The 16,303-nt window shown below is 40.4% G+C and overlaps 1 long non-coding RNA gene across 1 annotated transcript in view; it reads left to right on the top strand.

Moving 5' to 3' along the window:
• Positions 1 to 2,278: 2,278 nt before the first annotated feature.
• The window catches only part of LOC118336330, a 22,248-nt gene continuing 8,223 nt past the window's right edge, over positions 2,279 to 16,303 (top strand). Inside the window, exons 1-2 of the long non-coding RNA XR_004797101.1 lie at positions 2,279 to 2,571; positions 3,782 to 3,946. This is a non-coding gene — a long non-coding RNA (uncharacterized LOC118336330). The remainder of the gene's footprint in view (positions 2,572 to 3,781; positions 3,947 to 16,303) is intronic.

Raw genomic sequence — 16,303 nt, 5'->3', positions numbered from 1 at the left:
TAAAAAAAAAAATTATTAAAAATTAAAAAAGTAAAAACTCCCGGCTGTCAGGAGTGTGTCAGTGTCCGTCTCCCCGCGAGCTGAGCGTGTCAGTGCTGATAGGGTGCTTTGCAAAGTGTGCGCGGGTTTTGTTTATGTGCGCCGTCTGACGGGAGAAAGTCAAATAGTGCATTTATGTGGGCTCTGCCTCCACATAGAACCGCTGGTATGCGCTACGTCAATGTGACGCCATGGGAGAGGTGACGTCACTCAAAGTAGAGCTCTCTCTCTCTCGCTCTCCGATCATCCCTACAGTAAGACACAATAAGCCCTGCGCGGCCCGTGCCAGAGAGAGAGGGAGAGAGAGAGAGAGAGAGAGAGAGAGAGGGGTGAGAGAGCGAGAAAGAGAGACGGTTGGTTTGATGGTTGCAGGGGAGGAAGCGGAGGGGGATCCGGCGGGCGAGGTTGCGCCGTGGCAGATAGCCCACACCTTGGCTCTTTAGTCCAGATTTTATTCCTTTATCATGGAGGATACATTTAAAACCTTAAGGAATTATATTAAAAAATAGCTTTTTAATTTGCTTGAAAAACAAGAAATATAAATTAACTTTCAGTCAAGACTTGTCAAATCAAATAACTTAAAGGCCAAATTACATTACCATCAGCTTCTTCTATGATAAATATACCAGTATCAGTGATGAAAAGCAACATTTACCCAGGCAGGATACTGTGTTATACAACTTTGTGGTAGTTTACTGAGTATTTCCACTACTTTATACTTCTTCTTTACTACATTTTAGAGACGAAGAAGTATGCACTTTTTTATTTGACTGCTTTAATAAAATGCTACAGTTATTTGTTAGTTTGCAGATTCAGATTTATAGCCTACAAAACATACAGCCTATATCTTATAAAATATGGTATACTTTATAAACTGCAATGTATAAAGCAGTAAGAATCAGCTCCATTTTGTTCAGCCACAACCTTAAAATGCTGCTTCCATGTTACTAAATCAATAAAGAAACTTTAAAGGGGCCATTTTGTAGAATGACTAATTTTACTTTTAGCATATTTGCTGATACTTCTGTAGTTTGCAGGACTTTTTATATGTAATGTCGTATTTTGACATTGCGATATTACCACTTTTACTGCTTCTTCTTGAGTCAATTATCTGTTTATGTGACTAAATGTATAAAATGCCACCTCATGCTTCCTGGAACACACAAGCCTGTGTGTCAGTATAGACTCTGTGCCTTAAGGTCCTAATAAATCTGTCGTGTCATTTTATCATGACACAGACCATCGAATAGCACTGTCAATATAAATCAAGTGACAGGATATCTGAGGTTTTTCCTTTTTGGCTATTATTCTTTAACTCAAATTATTTAAAATCCCCACCCTAACGAGTCATTTAGTCCATTATAAGGTCTTAAAATGTTATTGTGTTAAGTGACATGATCCAATTAGATGATTTCACCCCCTTTTCCCCAATACAAATCAACTTATTTCAGCAATCTCCATAAATGAGAGCTGGCAGTGTCCAGCCTAATTCGGTCAAGACACTGACACACAAAGAAAAGTCCTGAAACAAGTGTAATGGGCTTATCTCAAACTATTAGAATAAACTATAAGAATTACATTTTTAATCTGCACCTAAAAATGCACCTTGAAGGCAGATGAAATGAAACTAGCAGACTTGTTAACATGCTTGTTTTTCTTAATGATAACACTATTTGCTTAACATATCTTTAGTCTTGTATAAACTGCTGTCTGTGGCCTTAGCAAGTCCTACAACATGAAGAAAACGTGACCAAAGTTAATTTGACTCTATTTCAACTCGCTCTAAACCTTTATTAAGCTTTTTATAACTGCAGATAAATGTGGCCAAGAGTGAAGAAATACAGCCACCGACCAGGTAAGGCAGGCTCTGCCGGTCCACAGGTCCAGGATGTCTTAACATACTCGACAACCACAAAATTAAAAAAGTGCCTCCGGAGCCGCCGAGAACAATAATCCCCAACAGCAAATCAGGAGGCGCGTATTCTTCAGTCAACGTCCTAATTTTGACCAATGATGAGCTCCGGTGGGCGGGGGAAGCCTTGACGCACTGAGGCTCGTGATTGACGCAAGCCTTGTTACTAAATTTAGCACCTGGCGAGATAGCAGAGCCCATTCATTGTACCGGGGCGGGCCCGACTATTTTAGCGTTGTGATTGTGATCCAGCCAAGCCAAATATAGTCGTAGACAGGTATTTTTAGCAGTAAAGCGCGTCCCCGTTTTCATTCGGCATTGGCGACCCCGGCCATACAGTTTGAAATGAGCCACGGCTCCAAAATCAGCACACTCAGTGTTAACCTGCAAATCAGTAAGGGGGGGATAGTTTTACAGTCAGCTGATATTACCATCGTACCCAGAGATAAACAACTGTAGGAGCTGTCGAGAGTAAATGTCACTGCCACAGGTTTCCCTCTCTCTCTCTCTTTTTTTTCTATCTCTCTCTACCCGGGGACAAGGTTGGAAAAGCGGGAGATGAAAAGACCGTACACCCGAAGATAAATAGCCTTCGGTTCGTCAAACAGAAACGTAAACAGGTTTGTGAATGTGAAGGCTTGCAGTTTCTCACCGCAGCGCTGCTTCTTCCTCACCAGCTGAGCACAAACTTTTCCTTTTTTTTTTGTATATGAGAGGACCGGCGGAAGAAAGGAGGAAAAAGCACTGTAGTCGGGCTACACCGCTGCTCCAGGGCGAAAAGTTGTAGGCTAAAGGTATTTTAATAATGGAAAAACAGCCGTGAAAGTCCAGTGCGCACACTTTACGCACTCCGTCTGCCCGGGGAAATCCCTCTACTGTGTTACACCTTGGAACAGATGCTCTCTGACCTGCAAGGAAGACATACATTTGCTTTTGCATGTGTGCATATATGCATATATGTATATGTATATGTATATATATATATATATATATAATGTTTGTCCAACAAAACAAAATGACCCAGATTATCACATTCAGGTATGCAGTGAAATGTGCGAGGATCCAAGATTCCAGTCAAGTTTGCTTGAAGAGTGAGTCCTGATTAATGTGGTCACCCAGGATCAGCTGCAGGGCGTGCAGATCACATGCAGCCAGGCCTCAGACTACCAGGGGCCCCAAGAAGGATTTGACATTAAATTGCATCATGAATTTGTAATCTAATTGAATTTCTCAATCCACACGCACAAACAGTTCACACTTGTTGTCAACAGTTGTGAATAGTTTATATTGTTTTCTTCCATCTGATGGCCGGTGAACACGTTTGCTCCATGGTGCAGGTGCATAAGCTGACTTCACAGATGTTGCTCACATGTTCAGGTTCTTAAGTGGCATCTTCTTGCGATAATTTTTTAATAATTAGCCTATAAGTCAACCTGATTACACGTTTTTTTTAAAGGTTCTTTTTAGGGCAAAACATATCCTATAGGCATAGATCACAAGTTGTTCTGCATGTCCTGTGCTGTTCTCCCTCTTGTCATAATTGTAAACCCTTATAAATGGATCATTTGTTTTATAAAAAGGGCCTTTGTAATTGTTTTATCATTGTGAAATATTGCTCGTCAGCACAAGTACTAATGCATGTCAATATCTTTGTTGTTCATGTTCCCTTTCTGAATAGGCATGCTTCAGTGTAGGGGAAGTTTTTTGTGAATGGATCATTTATCTTATAAATGCCTTTATTCATTCATCACATTCATTGTTTGTCTCCTCTCTTTTCCTTGTGTTTTTGTTCCACCTGGTCTCTCTCTCCCACTCTTCCTGGCTGGTCAGGGTATCAGCTGCCTCGGCTGTGACCTCACCATGGTGACGTGTAATCCAGATTAACCTGCTCTCTTATTCCGCCAGACATGGAAGTGATTAGAGATTATGACCGTGTCCTTTTAATAGAATTGGACGTGTGGGTAATCAACTGCGTCCACCAGCGTCGCGTGTCAGGTGACTCACTAACACATACAGTCACACACACACAAGCACAAGCACTTGTTTTTGTCACCAAGGAGGACATTTACATTCATTTCCTTGGAGACTCACTCTAATCCATAACAAAAACATGCTTAACCTCAAACTTCAAATCCAATTCTAACCAAAAAAGAACTCATAAACCCTAAAATCTTCTTGTAGGGTCTCTTTGTCTTCAAATGGGGAGTGAAATCTCTCCTCATGAGGTGACTGTATAATATTTGAGCCCTTTTATGACGTTATCCAAATTCTGAAGAAAATCTGCAACTTACTGTTAATTTTTGTACATGATGTTATATATCAGTACATTTCCTCTTTGCATGTTGGCTGAAAAACAAACACTTCCTTACTTCATCAGGAACTTGTGCATCAGCCAGCTGAAGTGAGAAAAAATGAATACTAGAAATGTAAACGATAACTAGTCAACACAAACTGCGTTACTGGAAGAGCTTGTATAAAAAGCTGAAATACTTTTCTGGAATAAAGTGCATCCTGTGTCTCTCTGTGAAGTTAGTGCCCCTGAGAATTCATCTCTTTTTACTTCGATCTTTAAGGACACCTACGTCCTTAAAGGTTACATTTCTCCCCCAGCTTCATTCTTCCGTTCCTGCCTTATGCTGTGACAGAGCAGAATTAGAGAGGCCGTATTTCTTCATATACTCTGGCAACATGAGCAGGAAAAAGGGAGTTTAGTTTTGTTAACCAACATTACCAGCGCACAAGTAAAAAAAATCTATTTATCAAACACTTCGTTTTCTGTGTCCTCTATCCTTGCCCTCGCACTCACTGCCATTCATGTAATATTCCTTTTAGCCTGTTGCTTTTATTCTTCTACCATGCAGTTTTACAAATAAGGAAATGTAACAATCAAAACTCAATCCATCCCCATTCTCTCTGAAATCTGCTCGACATTGACACTGCTTGCTTTTTTAGCAGGGTAAAGTTTATACTGACCAATGGTGGCCAATTTGTGCTAGACAGCAAAAACAACTTGAATGAATGGCGAGTGAATTTTGGGATCACTTATTTTCTGCTGGGCAAATTGAATTTTACAAATCAAATCAATTCTTTTTGTTCTTCTTTTTCTTCCTGCGTCTAAAACTAATTATTCGGCAATAAACAACGCACTGACAGGTTGAATGTCTGCTGCCTCTGTACTGAACTGTGAAACCTCTGCAGGCTTGTCAGTGTTGTCAGATTTATGATGGAGGAAGTTAGGTTGTTTGCATAAAAAGTGCTTCGCTGCTTGTCACAGTTGTTAATGCGCAGTTGTATTACATACTGTGGTCTAGCATCTTCCTCCTGCACAGAGCTGCTGACTATATGGTAGGCATATTGCACCGAGACACTCTGGCTTATCACAAAGCAGAAAGTGAAAAGTGATTGTGTCAGTTTGAATGAGCTCTCTATGTCTACGGCCAAGGCACCAGCACTCAGCGCTCTGGTGACACTGGAGAAAGAGGAAAGCAGAGAAAGAGAGAAACAGAGGAAGGCTTTTATCTTCGTGTCACCAAATCTGCTCCAACTGTACGTCAGAGTGCAAGCGAGGACGGGAAGGGGCGGGGGTGCGGGGGAGAGGATTGCTGGCGCAATGGCAGGGTGCTCAATGGTAGCATTCTTCCCTTTCTGTGGACACATACACACACACATGCAGACAACACAACACACCAGGGGGATTCCCCCCCCGGGAGTACCCAAGTGAAGTAATACAACCCATCACTGCCTTATCACACCAGTGCCCAAAGACAGGAGAGAGGAGTGTAGAGAAGTGTTTCCATGAGCCACGACACAGGAGGTGTACTGTATATCACTCAGGGATTGTGGGCCATTATATGATGCTATCGTGATGTGTTTTTGCACTTTTTTTTAAACATTTGTGTGTGTGTCTGGAAAGAGGGAGAGAAGGGTAATGCGCAGCAGCTTGTGCGTAATGTTCTGTAGTTTCCCTCGTTTGTTTGATGGCAGATTTATCACCTCTCTGATTATCACCCTGCAATGAAATTTGACAGCATGATTCACTAGTTGCTTTGTGTAAACTTTGAAAGGGTGTATGAGTAAAATCCATCCCCATGTTTGTTTTGCCTTTGTTTGTATGTGCATTTATCTGTGTTCTTGTGTGCATGTGTTGATGTATGTGTCAGGTAGTGTCGGTTTTACAGGACCAGGCATTTCTCTTCAGGGATTGAGCATTATTGTAATACTTGTGCAGGCGAATGTGTGTCACTTGAGTGGGGTAATTTGCATGGTTACAAAGAAATGTATACATTACAGCTTCTGCATTTTTGCCTTCCACTTTGCATGTGTAGAGTCAGGGTTAATTGAGATGGAGGCTTATCCTGACAGTAGTGAGGGGTCAACGGGTGCATTGTCCTTGCGTATGTGATGTGACTCTCCTTATATCAGAAAGAAGTGGGTATACAACCCTCCCTCGCAGGTATACATACACTGTTGCGAGCAGCAGGTGCGTGTCAGGCAGGATCCAGCATGCTACAACTCATGATAGATATCTTATATAACTACTTCACTGATGCCGTCCCCTAGCAGGAATCTTCTGTGCTTGGCCTTGAGCCACAAAAAATAATTGTCCAATTTATATTAGGGAGTGCATTATATCTTGATGTTTAAAACATCGCAGTTTAGAGGTGGAATGGAATATAATAATATTTGAATCATCAGGTTTTGTGACATATTGTTGCTGATAATCCCTGAAACTGGCTTGACTGCTTTCTAATAACAGTTATTGTGAGTATTGAAAGTTTGTCTACACCCTTCACGCTTGGGTTTGTTGCCAGATATCTCCCATTATTGCCAGTTGCAGACAGTATTCAACCAAACGAGTAACTGAAGTGGTGCATGTTTAATGAGACAGTGCAGCAACAGGAGATCAGTAATTAAAAGTAAGACTTGTATTGTAGAGTTTGGACCATTGATGGATGGGCTTATCAGTCATGCCCTTTACACACAGATCAAACAGGCTCTGAACCACAAGGATTGCATGTGTGTGATGGTGCACTCAAGATGTGCAACTGTTGAAAGGTTTCTTACTCACACCCTGGTGTTACTGATAGAGAAGATCTACAAAGGTCAAATGTCATTTGTCATTACCTTAAAGTCCCCCTAAACTCAGAGATATGTCTTTCTTATTGTCACTCTAAGGTTGCAGAATGAAGTATGTGCAGAGATTGACACTAGAGGGGAAAGTTTTTCTGTGCACACCTTAAATTTGAGTTCAAGACATGTACAAACAGGCATAATGACATGTTAACTCGTTTTTAAGCTGATCCAATATGCATTTTTATATTTCCTAAAACATGTCTGGATTCTAATTTAAACCTATGATGCTTGTGGTTTCCATGTTCTGAACCTAGCTTTGTGTGCCACACACAGTAGTTTGCCAGGAAGAAAGTCACACAAAAAGCCCTGAAGACATTGAACCCAATGGAATTTTGACATTAAGAAAGTTGGTATAAAGCAATAGCATCAGATGAAACATTTTCAGAGCACATGCCTCTCAGTTGCTCATGGTTTTGGACTCTTCGTCCCAAATCTGTCTGGTTTTCCATTCTGATTCTGTGTCTGTGGTCACTTACATCATCTTGCATTAAAAAAAAAAAATAAATAAAATCCTGTCAATTAATACCTTTGAACCTGCCAATCAGAAGCCCAGCCGCTGACCTGTTATGTAAGGTACTGGAAACAAACAATTGTGTCACTACTGCAGGTATTAAGTTTACAACTTAACTACCGGTGGTGAATTTAAGTGTGAGTGGGTGTAATTGGTAAGATAGTATGTGTGGAAATATGTGAACAGTGGGTGTATGAGTCACCTTCGTGTAGGCAGTTGTTTAAAGGCCATTTTCTAGGAGATGTCAGAAACAGGAACATGTATTAGTAAATGTGTGTGTGTCTGTGTATTAATGTGTGATGTGGTTTCGTCATTTGAGTTGAAACATCGCAGGATTCCCCCTCTCAGAGTGTTTAGATGGAGATATCACAGACAGAATCTCCTCATGTCTGACATACAGCACTGTAGGAGTCCACTTGAAAGCGCACTCGGTGACCGTTGTAGCAAGTGATAGATATTAATTGAATATTTGCATGCAGTCCAAAACATACTGATTAAAGCCTGGAATAATGCGGTGGATGTTATTTTCAAAGCATGGGGATATCGGCTGCAGTACTTGTGGATTAATATAAGTGTATTTGTGCTTGTGTGAGAAACAGTTGCCCTTTTCACATTTGAGCCCTGGTTTGGGGAAACACTTCTGGCTGAATGCCCTGCACGCCTTGATTAGTTTCACCTCCGCTCATGCCACTCCCACACCTTCTGCCCAGGTATCTGCCTGACATCTTGTAATTGTAGTTTAGCTTAATCACATAAAAGAGTGATGACATTTTGGTAGCTGAGTCAGTGTCTTCGTCGCCCTTCAGATATTCAACACTTGAGCAGAATGTGTGTGTGTATTCTGTGATTTTTACTCAGCGTATGGGGTCTAAATATGTGCTCGGCGTTTGACGCTTTGCTGTGGCTCAGAATAATGTCACTCTGGGTCACACAGTGACCACATGGGCATGTGCACGGACAGTTAGGCACACACACACACACACACACACACACACACACACCCACTCACACTTACAGATAAACAAGTGGTTGCATTTCTGCATGAGTCACAGTCGTGGGCAGAGGTGGAAAGTTTCCTTGTTTGGGCTATTCCCCCCTGCTGACACTTTTGATACTTTTTTGAAGTATGTGATGTGTTTCATAATGTGAAGTCAACTTGTAGTGGACAGTGGATTCAGCTCATACCTGCTGGTACATCCACACTACGTTTCCTCTCTTTATTAGCTCATGCAGGCATCGACCTTATTATTTTCTTTATTAAATTTAAATATAGCAGTGCAAGAGGATTGCTTAAAAAAATATAATTTAATACTATTACTACTATTACTTTTTGTAATAATATTTTTGCTGACAGCAAGACAATTTGTTTAGTGTCTCCTTTCTTGTCTTTTTTTACAGAAGACATTTTGACTTGTTGGAAAAACACAGGTGTTATTGATAACAATAATTATTGTTCTATTTAAATGTTTCTATGACTTATGACAGGGTGACAGTGAGTCAGCATGCACGATACCAGGACCCTGAAACTGATGCATACTTCATTAATTGTATTTACACCTGTGCTTTTCTTACTACTGTGTCATTTGACAATGTCATCTGTGTGTTTATTTTAAAAGGTAATCTGATGAAGATTTCCTTTAAGGTAACTTTGGTACTATATGTATATGTTTGATATTGTACTTATTAATTACAAATTAATATTTAATACAAACACTGACACAAACTGTGCAATAAAAAAATAAACAAATAATGCAAGAAATCATTAGTTGCAGCCCAAGTTTTAAGATCTGCATGTGGAAAATAAAAGAGCAAAACTTGCCCATACCCCATTGACACCACTGAGGTGCCCTTGAGCAAGGCCCTGAACCCCCAGCTGCTCCAGTTTAGCTGCTCAGTGGCCAACAGATCAGACTGTGGGCGTACTGGGTCACCACCAGGAGTGAAACTGTGTAACTAGGTGATGTTACAGGGCGTTCCTGAGACTTGCTCTCTGTGAACTTCCATGAACAATGAAAGTTCAAAAAATCTTTTTGCAATACGAAATTACATTTACGAGTCTGGACTGGTTTTGCCACCGAATTTGGTAATTTTTTTGTATTTCCAATATTGGCAAGGCAAGGCAAATTCATTTACATAGCACATTTCATAAGGCAACCCAGAGTAGAGAGAAAAAAATAATTACTAAAAATTAAAACTAAAATTAATTAATAGCATTGGTAAACAATGGTAGGTCTTTAGCTTGGATTTGAAAGTAGTGAACATTATTCCATGTCTTAGTTCCTTTGGCAAATTGTTCCACATTTAAGCAACATACAAATAAGCTTCTCCATAATCTGATAGCCAATGTTGTGATCTGAAGACCTGAGTTATATGCCACGCTTATTTTGGCCTTGTCACAACCCCGGCAGTTTATAAAAACTGTTATTGGGAATTTATTTTACAGTTATACATCCATGGATTAACAAATACTCACAGCATTACCAGCCAAGCTTCCATTCATTCTCGTTTTCACAGACTATGAATGAAATGCTGTGCAGAGAGCGTATTGTTAATGAGACATAATAAGTTTATGCTTTATAAACTTCAGGTATGTACAACTTGTCTCGGAGGGATCAGCAAATGTCGTCTTTTTGGGAAGAACTCTAATCATGTCTTTGCCTGCAGCTGTTTGTCAGTGCGAACATGTGTGCACACATTAGTGCATGGTTACTTGCATGTACACGTAATATAAATTGACTCATTAAGTGCAATCATTTGTTCAAACCCCATGACCCTTTGATATTTTATGTGGTCTGGGTGGATGGAATTAAAATAATATTTCAATGCAGTGTCACTGTTTTAACTTTTGACACATTAACCTTTATACAGGTTCAAGGATGTTTGACTCACAAAACTGACCTTTGCGGACATACAGGTAGCTGCAATATGCAAACACCTTTTCTTAAAAAAAAGCCGCAGAATTATTAAATGATAATAATAATTAATTAAATAATCCTTGTTAAGTTTAAAATTACTTAAAAGGTTTTAATCTTTAGGCAACTTTCACACCTGCTTGTATTGGTTCAGATTGAGTCCTGAGAACTCCTCAGAAGAGTTCCTGTGAAACCTAATTTTCACTAAATGGGGCTGGAGTGGGTGTAAAAAGGAGAAAGTAGAAAGAAAATCAATCATTTTATGAAGAGTTGACATTTGTTAATATTCATACATGTTCACCGCAAAATATCTTCAAGATGATCAGTGTTAAAAAACAACTCAAAAATAACATAGTACTAGACAGAAATTTGCACACTCTGAAGTCAGAAGACACAACTGTCTACTTTAAATGTATTAAAAAGTGCCTCTAGTAACCATTTATTTAGTGAGTTTCATCAACAGATTTCAGTCTGTCAAAACCAGAAACAAAACAACTGTTTCACTTCTTATTTGGGTCAAATTGTGAAAGCTGTTGGTCTTCCAGGTTTTCAAGATGAAAGCACAAACACAATATTCATTGTAGGTACCAGAGAATTCAGCTCTGGTAACCACAGTAAAATTGTTAGAGAGATATTTTCAAAAAAATATTTAACTATTGTACAAATGTAAAATACAGCAGTATAAACTTTGTCCATATACAGTAATCCTGGGGTGTAATGGATGTAAACACAAGCACCTACAAAAAAACGTGTTTAATTAAAATGATTTTAATGTCTTGACATATGGATGTTATAAAGGAAAGTAAAGTGCAGTTAAAACATCATTGGAAATAATATTAATAGAAGTAATGTGCTGGGGAGGAAGGATTATACAAATCTTCTCCAATATGTATTAATTAAACATCAGACAAACAAATAAAAGAAATGCAAAAAAGGGAACATAGAAAGAACATAGTAGGTCTTTTGCTAATTCCAATGGTTATATTTCCAATCTGAATAGATTCATAGTGATTTAGATCTTTACATGCAGTAGCTCTGCCTCTAGCAGATTAGACACAATGTTCAGTTCATGCAGGAGTGACCTTGAATAACCTCATGCAGCCACCTCTGATACTTCCGGTCTTTTTATCAACGGCAACAAGAATCCTCATTGACAGTATTTTATTTCTTGATCTCTTTCTTGTTTGTTCTCGTGCTTCTTCTCCTTCTTCACTCACAATTGATTGTTTTGCAGAAACTAAAAGTCAAAGTGTTCTACAATTCGAGCATGGCGGCGTCCTGTTTGTGAGTAACATCTCGCTGTTGCACAAGAGGATTCATTTTGTTATTTAAGTTGTACTACCCTCAGATTTGACCTTTAGTTTTAAAAAGTTCACCTGTTATGATTCACTGCATCTCAACTCTGACATTTAAATTCCATCTCCTTCTCACGATAGAAACCTGGTGCTCAACAATTAACTGGGTACGGGAATCCAACATATGCAGCATGGCGTATCATGGCTACTGCGTGGGCACCAACTAGTAATAAACCCAAACCACCCATGTGTGCTATTGTGATCTTCCCAGAAGTCCTTGCTGCGCAGTGAGACACTCCCAGAAATTTCCATAAGGAAGATTACCTCTGATGAGAGCGGAACTTTAGGACTACCTTCCCCATGCTCAGCCAGCTGCATACCTGAAGAGCAAGTATTTACGCGTGCCGCTCCTCATAACTGGAAGTGCTGACTTGTTGTGTGGGAGTGCAGTGCCCAAATATGCTGACATAATTTGCTGCTGATGCAAGATGTTAGGAGGGAGTTCCTGCGTCATGTGTAACTTTCAGGAATATTGGAAATCAAAAATCTCTTTTATTGTAAGTACGCCTACATCCGAACGCCCTACTGCTCCTATAATGACAATGTAGTGAAATTATATAAAAAAACATCTTATTACAGAATTTGAAGACTTTTTTGAAGCGCTCCCAGTCCTCCCCCACACACACGCTTAGATGACCACATAATAGAGCTCCAACCACACTGGTGGTTTCTGAGGCTCAAGGTTCTGCCAAGTTCGAGACCACCGAAGTCCTGGTTTCTCTGTTCAAACCTATGATACACACATAAGTATCTGCTGGAGTTTGAGGTCGTCATTGCTCGGATCCTGGGATGCAATGCTTAAAGTTGAAACTGTGACAGATATTGGGAAATCAAGCAACCAAGGAACATAATTTGAACACTGCTCATGAACATTAGTTAGATAAACCTTCTTGTATTAGTTTTCAAACATTAAAAAAAAAGGCAAATAAGGCTCAAGTATGGGATTTCTATCAAACCCCCAGGAAGTGTGCCGGGCTTTGCAGCCAGTTTGACATAGATAGATATATACTTTATTGTCCCCCTGGGGAAATTTGACTGGTGGCCAAGCTGTGTAGTTACAACAGTGGCATCCGTCATGTGATGCACACAGGCCCAAAAATACTTTTCCCCATAAAACTGTTAAATGGTGGATACATTTTTTGAGCATCACAATCCCCACAAATTACTTGTTTCATCATTATAATTTTATCAATTCAGTCCAATGACATTTGGAAAGTCTAGAAGAGCTGCACAATTAAATTATTTTATCCCCATTCAGGTTAGCGGAGGGCTAAACTGGAAGTTGGCCAGCAGAAGTCTCTAGTGCGGCCCATAGAGCACGCGCAGTACGCATTGATCTGGCTAATTTCTTTACAGCCGAAAGTGGCTTTTTTGGGTTCATGTGCCACTGGGCAGCTTTCATAGGAATGAACAGAGCACAGCCTCCAATGCTGTATCCAGATCTCCTTAATACATCCATGATGATGGGATCAATAACAGTTGCTCTCCATATGGTACAGAAAGTCAGTGTTTTTCCTTCTACAGTAGCATTAAAACTTTATGGAACACATATTTTCACCATTACATGTAATATTAGCAGTATCAGTATGATATGATGGCTATTATTATAATAGTGATGCTACAGTGAGCTGTGCCTTGCAAGTCACCAGTGTGTTGATGTGTTTATGTGAGATATCTGTGATTGAGTGTTATTGATCCTGTGGTGATTAGTATGAGTGACCATCAGAGCAGCTTTAGCTCTGTCACTGGGACAGCACTCCTCCCCTCCCTTTCTGTTGAATAATCTGCTTACTCACCGGATGTGATTCACCTAACTAACTCTGTTAGAGAGAGGGTTCTGTTGTCTAAATGTTTGGTCAGTAATGTTGTGTAATGTTTGGAAAGTTGTGTGCTTGTGAGATAAATAACTTCGTTTGAGCCTTGGTCTGGCTGACTGCTGTGCTGCTTTGAAATCCTCATCTAATAAGTGATATAGTTAAATTCAACCCATGCGTTATGAAAAATAATGCACTTTGTGTCAGTTTCTTTTATTGGTATCATCATGGATTGTTCCTTAATCAAACTCAGTTTGTAAAATAGTTTATGAATTGTGTGTATCCTGTAGGCCTAATTAACATTTTGTAACATTTTAAAACATTTGCAAAACCACTGAAAACAAAAAAAAACCTTTTTTACTGAACTGAATCTTCAAACAAAATAATTTTCTAATTGTCCAACAGCGTCTGAAATCCCCTCACGCCACATCTTTTTGACATCAGCACCATGAACAACCATGCCCACTGTCACGCAGTGACTGACCAGGTGTGTGGAGGTAAGGGATTTGAAATTGTCTGTATTGCCCTCTTTTTTCATCCTTTATGCAACTGCCTGTCAATTTTATATATAATAATATATAACAATTTATATAATAACCCTCACCCTAACGCCACGAATGCCCTTGATGAGTGACTCTCCAACAGAGTGCTCAGTTATCCCCATTTGTAAATCACTTCTTGCCCCTCTATGATGACAGGCTTTTCCCCACAAGTTTCAAGGGCAGACGTAAAGACATACAGCTTGCCCCATCTTTCCCTCCCCGCTTTGACTACTTACTTGCCTTTTCCTCCTCTGCTTCTTGTTTCCCTTGGTTGTCTTTTTCTTTGTGTTTTATGGCTTCCCTGCACTACACATTTAAGTTCTCACTTTCTGCAGTCATCAGGAATGTGTATCAAGTCACTGATGTCCTCCTGTGTGCTGGTAAAGCACGAGATTCGAAAAAAAAAAACCCAGTGAACATGCTTATCAAAACATTGCTCCACAGCGCTACTAGTGGTCAAAAACTCCACAGGGTACCTTTAATTCGCTTTCTTTATGTTTGTTTTGTCTGAACATGGCAGCATAAGGCAGAAAGTCTGCTCTTAAAGTCTCTCAGACAGTAACCAGACCAGACTCAGGTCAATGGCAGGTCAGGACCTCACACTGACACACTTAGCCACTGCCGATAGCCCCCTCCTCCTCCCCCACAACGTCAGCAACATCACTGTCTCTCCTCCACTTGCCTCTCTCCCTACTCTTGTTCCTCTGCTACTGTCTCTCTCTCTACTCTCCTCTCTCTGTTGCCCTCTCTTTAAACTCACCACTCAGTCCTTCCTCTGCTCTGTCTTTCCTCTGTCCCTCTCTTCTTTCCCTCTTTGTGTTCCTTCGCTCCATGAGGGGGAACTTCCACTGCAGCTTCTATCCAGGAACAGACTTCCACTGTGGAAACACAGCTAAATAACACTCCTCCGGTTCGCTTTCCGAACCAAGCAGGGGAGGGGGAGCACACACAAATTTCCACAAACACATATAAAGCACACATACATTGGTAATGCTGTAATGACATAATTTATTTTTCTTGTTACCATACAAATAATTTCTAATAGCTTGCCAGTACATGCTTTTACCAACACTGGAGAAAGATCCCTTTTTATCTCACCATCCATCATTAGTGGCACTCACATTCAAATTACAGTTTACCATCCAGCTAACATCCGAAACAAGTGCAACATGCAAAGCAGAGGTCTATATCTGTCACCGTGTGCGTGTTATTTTTGATCTTCTCCTGAAAGACAGCTGCTATAATTGGCCACTTATCAGCATTAATGGATAGACACGTAGGTAGAAGCTTTGGGGAAAACACACACACACACTCACACACACATGCACACACGCAGAAAACACAGGAAGACTCATCACATTCAAAGCAGACGAGAATAGAAACAGAATACATGAGGTAACCACAGTGGCGTAAGCAGTAGCCATTACCTCAACAATGACCATGACCAATAGCTTTCATTATGTGTGTGTGTGTGTGTGTGTGTGTGTGTGTGTCTGTGCGCGTGTGGTCTGTGTGCATGTGTGTCTAAAGGCATATGTGTCTGTCAATGATGCCTTTTCCATCGTCAAGATATTCCTTTTCTCCATGAACATATCTGGTCTTTATATAAGGTATGCCTGGGACTTACATAATTCCTGGCGCTTTAAGTTTTTGTGTGTGTATTTGGAAAGCTTGTGGAGCTGCAGCTGTGTGATTGTGTGTGTGTGTCGTGGTGTGTGTGATGTGTTTGCTGTTGTGTGTGTTGTGTGTGTGTGTGTGTGTTTGTGACGCCTTGGAAGCTCTCCTGGCCACGGCTGTGGAAATGCTGCACTGCCCCACTCTGCTCCGTGGGGACAGTGGTGGAGAGGCGGGCGGATGGATGGATGGATGAATGAGGAGTGGGGGCTCTGATGGTTGGACGAAGGAGAAGAACTGTGGCACTGCCAGAAAGACAGCGGCAGAATGAGAGGGGAAAAGTTGTGCTTGCTTCAAGCTTATGTAAACCAGACCTCTGTTTTCACTTGGCTGTGGGGTTTAACTTGATTTGACAACCCTAATGTCATATCACTCATAATTATGGTACCCAGAGAATGAATCCTAATGACT

Source organism: Morone saxatilis, unplaced genomic scaffold (genome assembly GCF_004916995.1).
Source record: "Morone saxatilis isolate NCDOM2014 unplaced genomic scaffold, NCSU_SB_2.0 Contig24, whole genome shotgun sequence".
Classification (NCBI taxonomy): domain Eukaryota; kingdom Metazoa; phylum Chordata; class Actinopteri; family Moronidae; genus Morone; species Morone saxatilis.
The sequence above is the reverse complement of the archived record's forward strand: the minus strand, read 5'-3'. Positions and strand labels throughout refer to the sequence as shown.